This window comes from Oryzias latipes, chromosome 2 (genome assembly GCF_053564925.1).
Source record: "Oryzias latipes strain Hd-rR chromosome 2, Olatipes_Hd-rR_3.1".
NCBI lineage: Eukaryota > Metazoa > Chordata > Actinopteri > Beloniformes > Adrianichthyidae > Oryzias > Oryzias latipes.
The window spans coordinates 37,081,932-37,088,070 of NC_136238.1; positions in this window are offsets into that span (position 1 = coordinate 37,081,932).

Genomic DNA, 6,139 nt, shown 5'->3' on the forward strand with positions numbered 1-6,139 from the left:
CTTGCCTAATTCCTCTCTCTAGATTAAATCTGGGAGAGGTGCCACCCGCTAATTTAATAGAGCTGTTACAGTTTTTGTATAATGTCACAATAGCTGAATAAAAGTATTCTCCAAAACCAAATTTTTGAAGACAATGAAAAATGAATTTATGTTCTATGGTATCAAATGCTTTGTAAAAATCCAAAAATAAAATAAAACCATTACCATTTATAATGTCTGGATGATTAAAAATGTCCAAAACTAGCCTGATACTATTCATTATATATCTTCCTGACATAAAGCCTTGTAGTCAAATCTTAACATTGATGAGACACAGTGTAATGACGTCACAGCAGCTCTCAAAAAGTTTCCTCGATACATTTTTTTCTATTTTTCTTTTCTTTTCTTTATTATCTCCTGAATCAAAACTGTTTAAAAACATTGGAAGCTTTTTGGACCATATTGAGGTTCAGTTAAGCAGTTTTTTTTTTTTTAAATAACTTTATTGAACAAATGCAAGTATACAACATGAAGAACAATCAATGCAGTATACAACATACAATCAATATACAACACAAACAATGTTAAACAGCCAGGGGAGTCGATTCAGTAAATATTTGCAGAGAGTTACAAATTTCAATAGTTCTGAGAGCTTTTTTGTTGGAGGAAAAGGATATTGATTTTATGTAAAAAGTTACATCTTTAATGAATTGTCGGAAGTATGGTGTTTTATTAGTAAATTTACATTTATGTATGTAGAATTTTGCCAGAAGAATTAATAAATTTATTATAAAAAATACCTTTTGTTTTTTGGGGGTCCTGAAAAAACAAAGTAATACATTTTTCCATTTCAGGGAGAAATCTTTGAAGACATGAATAATGATGAATCTACTGAACTCCTTCCAAAATCTCTGTGTGGACAAACAGTGCCAGAAAAGATGAGTTACTGTTTCTGGGTGATCTCCACAGAAACTACAATCAGTATTAATATCTTTTTTAAATTTTATCATATAATGTTTGGCAGGGTAAATTTTATGGAGAATTTTAAAGGATACTTCTTTTACCTTATTTATTATTAAATACTTATGAGGGATCGTCCAGACTGCTTTCCAGTTGATATCTGGAACAAATTGATTCCAATAATTTAAAATATACGGGGGAGAGGTATAAATCTTTTGAAATAATCTGCGTATTTTTATATTAGTAGTACGCCCATAAGAGAAGCATATTTTTCCTACCGGTGACTCATCCGCGTTGGATATTGTATTTTGATTAGGTATCAAATTATCAGTGTTCTTAAATAACATTACTATTCCTGAGGGGATAGCCTTCTGCACCATTGAAAACTCTTGTAAAGTAATAGGTAAATTATACTTTGATAGGAATTCGTTATAGTTTAACAGCTGCCCCTCCTTATTAAATAGTTGAGCCACCAGTAGGATCCCATTCTGGATCCAGGTCTCTAAATAGAGCGATGTATTTTTGTATAAAATATCTCTGTTGTTCCAGATGATGTACTTGTGTGGAGAAAAATTATGTTTGTAAATAAGGTTCCATGCTAAGAGAACCTGCTTATGGAAGGATGAGAGTTTTGTGGGGAGTTTCTCAACATTATAGTGACAATTTAAAATAAATTTAAAGCCTCCAAAACGGGAGAAAATCTGAAATGGTATGATGTTCCAGATAGAGGTGGGGTTCTTCAAAAAATTTTTGGCCCAATTAATTTTAAAAGTATTATTGAGAGAGTTAAAGTCTAGAAAGTTAAGTCCACCTGCTTCATAGTCATTCATAAAGACAGATTTTCTTATGTAATGTGTTCGAATTTTTTTTTTTGTGTTCGATTGGGCTCCAACGAAGTATGCCGACTTCCCCTCCTTGCGTGCTTTGTCTATTAATGGCCACAATTTGGCACGATCACTTCTGTCTTCCTGGGATAAATCTTCAGCGAATTTCAAGTGATTCTCTCGCAGGTAAGAGGATGTTTTGGCTGTTTTCCAGACAGCATCCCTGGAGACACGTGAGGTGAATTGTATGATGATGCCTCTCGGATTGGCATTGCCTTGCTTCCTGGGTCCCAGTCGATGCACGGTGTTGATGACGTCAGGTAGCTTCTGTTTCTGTTCAGGTAAAACCGATTGGCAAATTTCTATCACCTTTCTTCGTGTGTCTTCTTTCTCAGTTTCCATGGCACCGTGTAGTTTGAGGTTCCATCTTCTGGAGTATCTTTCCAGATTAGACAGTCTCAGCTGGTGGTTATCCAGTTGGTCTTCGCCTCTTTTTACTTTTCTTTCAAGGTCATTCACTTTTTCCTTTACATCTTTCATTTCAGCATGCATAAAGTCAATCGATTTTTTGAGACCTTCATTCTTCAGAGCATTCTCTTTCACCATGATTTCCAGACTGTCCGATCTTCTGTTTATCAATGCTGAAAGATGGGATATGATCTCGTTTGAAGTGGGTGGATCGTTGCTGCCGGAGTCGTACATCACTTTTTTTTATGCTGGAGATTTGAGAGGTGTAGCAGGGAGGGATGGAAAGTCATCCATATCTTCAACATTTGGAGCAACTGATGACTGGGATGAGGCGTAGTTGTGGCAGTTGTCCACAAGTATGTTGCCTGAGGTAGCGATAGCTTCGACAGCCTCTCCAGATGCTAGCTTGGATTTTGATATATCTAAACCTCTCTTTGCACCTTTTGAAGTCGGCATTCTGCTTCTTATCTCTTAGAGGTCAATGTATTCTTGTTTATAAAGAGATTTGTTGGTGTTTTAAAGAATAAAGTCAGGGTATTACCGTATTTCAATAACTTTTTGTGCAGAACTCGGTAAAGAGAGGCCCAATTAATTTTAAAAGTATTATTGAGAGAGTTAAAGTCTAGAAAGTTAAGTCCACCTGCTTCATAGTCATTCATAAAGACAGATTTTCTTATGTAATGTGTTCGATTTTTCCAGATAAAATTAAGAAGTGTGCGATCAATTTCTTTACAGATGTTGTTGTCAAGGTGTAAGCAGATGGCAACATAAGTTAGACGGGAGATTCCTTCTGCTTTGGTTAGCAGTACTCTACCTCTTAAGGATAAGTCCCTTTGTAGCCATTGATTAAGCTTCTTTTTGGTTTTCTGTATGATTGGAGTAAAGTTAGATGAACATCTTTGTTTTTGATTTTTATTAATTAGAATACCCAAGTACTTAATTTCTTGTTTAACAGGGATCGAGCAGATAACATCAACTGAGCAGTCTTTAATAGCTAGTAATTCACATTTGTTTAAGTTTAATGTTAAACCAGAAGTTTGAGAAAAAATATTAATTACGTCTAAGATTAGAGGAATCTGGCTTGAGTTTTTAAAAAAGAGTGTAGTGTCATCAGCCAATTGGCTAATGATAAGCTCTTTGCCAGCTATGGTAATGCCCTGCACATTACTAGAACAAATGTGGTTTGTTAGGATTTGAGTGCAGAGAAGAAACAGATATGGTGAGATTGGGCAACCTTGGCGAATGCCTCGTTTTAGGTCAAATCTAGGGGTGGAGCCATGTCTCATTTTTATAGAGCTGTTACCATTCGAATATAAAGTTCTAACAGCATTACAGAAAAAATCACCAAAGCCGAATAATTTTAATGAGTTGAAAATAAATTGGAGTTCGATTGTGTCGAATGCTTTATAAAAGTCTAGGAAAATAATAAAGCTGTCATCAGGCACCAAATCAGAGTAATCAAGTAGATCTAGGACCAATCTGATATTATTAGAGATATGCCTATTTTTCATGAAACCTGACTGCGTTACATCGATGATTAACTGTAAAACTTTTTTGATTCTATTAGCAAATATTAAAGCCATTATTTTATAATCACAATTAAGCAAGCAGATGGGTCTCCAGTTTTCAATTAAGAGTATGTCTTTATTTGGTTTTGGAATGAGAGTTATTAGACCTTGAGAAAGTGTCGGAGGGAGAGCATTTTTTTCTATACTTTCTAGAAAAGTTTGTTGTAGGAACGGAGCTAAATTATTAGAGAATGCCTGGTAAAATTCTGCAGATAAACCATCTGTGCCGGGAGATTTGTTGGACTTCAGCGCGAGAATGGAATTAAGTACGTCCTCCAGAGTTAGAGGGCTGTCGCACTGACTCCTGTCCTCCTCGACAATAGTTCGGAGGTTTTGAATATTGTTAAAAAATAAGGAGGAAATGTCCTCATTGTATCTTGAGCTGTATAGATTAGAATAGAAATTAGCACAAAATTTTGAAAGATGTATCGGATTGTTGGAAATATTGCCATTGATACTTAAGCGGTTAATAAAGTTGTTTGTTGATCTGTTTTTTTCCAGTCTAAAGAAGTAGGCAGAGTTTTGCTCTCCCTCCTCCAGCCATCTTTTCCTGGATCTTACAAAGGCACCTTCAGCTTTGTGTTGATATATTTGGTCTAATTTGTTTTGAAGGTCAATTAAAGTTAATTTATCCTCCTCCTCAACCTCTTCTGGTCTTTTTTGATAATAAGACATAATTTTGCTTACCACTTCTTCCTCTTCAGCTTTTCTTAATTTGGCATTTTGAATTCCATATTTTCTTAAGAATTTACAAGTTTCAAATTTAAAAAGTTCCCAATTGGTGCAAAAAGATTTTTCTTTATTGGCCTTATTCCAATAAAAATTAATCAATTTTGTAATTTCAATTTTGACTGCTTCATGCCTCAGTAAAGAATTATTTAGCTTCCAGTAATTGAATTTCCGAGTAGTACTGTCAGGAGTAATAATTTGGATATTAATATAAATAGCTCTATGATCCGTCAGAGGGGTTGGCAAAATATTCACAGTGATGTTATCTTTATTTATACAGCTTGAAACAAGCCAGAAATCAATGCGAGATTGTTTGGAAGCGGTTTTATTACTCCAGGTGAAACGTTTGTCATTGGGAAATTTCTCTCTCCAAACATCCACAATATCGAACTTATTCATAAATCTTTTGAGATTGGTGCTATATGAAGTTTCCCGTCTTGGAGGCCATCTATCAAGTGTATTATTGATAGCAATATTAAAGTCCCCCCCAACAAAAAGTATGGAGTCTGGGTATCTGGATAACCATAAGCTTATTTTTTCTTCTAAGGAGTCCAGTAGTTTGTCGTTGTCACTTTTATTGTTGTAACCATATATATTAACAATGACAAAATTGTAAATATCATTTTTAACTGCCATACAGATGTAGTGGCCAAGAGTGTCACAATCAGAGTCTAATATGTAACCAGAAAAGTTGTTCTTAAGTGTGGTGACACCAGATGAACGTTCAGAACCATGAGATAACCAAATATCGTTGCCCCATTGTGATTTCCAAAAATTTGCATCAGTAGATGTGGAATGACTCTCTTGCAAAAAACAGAAATTTGTTTTAAATTGTTTAAGAAATAAAAATAGAGCTTTGCGCTTGCATGTTTGCCTTAGTCCCCTGGCATTGAGAGAAACGAGTGAAAAAGACACGTTTAATGAACTGATCTAACAAAGAAAGAATAGATTTACAGAAGAGAAGGGGACCGAGCACTGCACGATTCTTACAAAAATAATGTAATAATCCTGACTAACTAAATAAAGATAGAATAACATCCAACCCGTTTTGGTTTAGAAAAAAAAAAAAAAATTAAAAAAAAGTGCAGCCAAAATAAGAAGAGGGCTATAATTTTTTCCTTTTTTTTTTCTTCTTTCCTTTCTTTCCTTCTTCCTCTCTTCTTCTAAGAAATTAAGGTTTAAAATAAGGTTATGGCCTTATTCAGAAAATGATGTATGGACAGTAAACATCAACCAATTTGTAATTAAGAAATGGTGTTAATAGTTTCACCGAAGCAGTCAGCTTTTAAATGTAGGATGAGCGTTTCTGTGAAGGAGGGAGCACTTCTGTTCCATTGATGAAGCCACGGGCTCCAACGAAGTATGCCGACTTCCCCTCCTTGCGTGCTTTGTCTATTAATGGCCACAATTTGGCACGATCACTTCTGTCTTCCTGGGATAAATCTTCAGCGAATTTCAAGTGATTCTCTCGCAGGTAAGAGGATGTTTTGGCTGTTTTCCAGACAGCATCCCTGGAGACACGTGAGGTGAATTGTATGATGATGCCTCTCGGATTGGCATTGCCTTGCTTCCTGGGTCCCAGTCGATGCACGGTGTTGATGACGTCAGGTA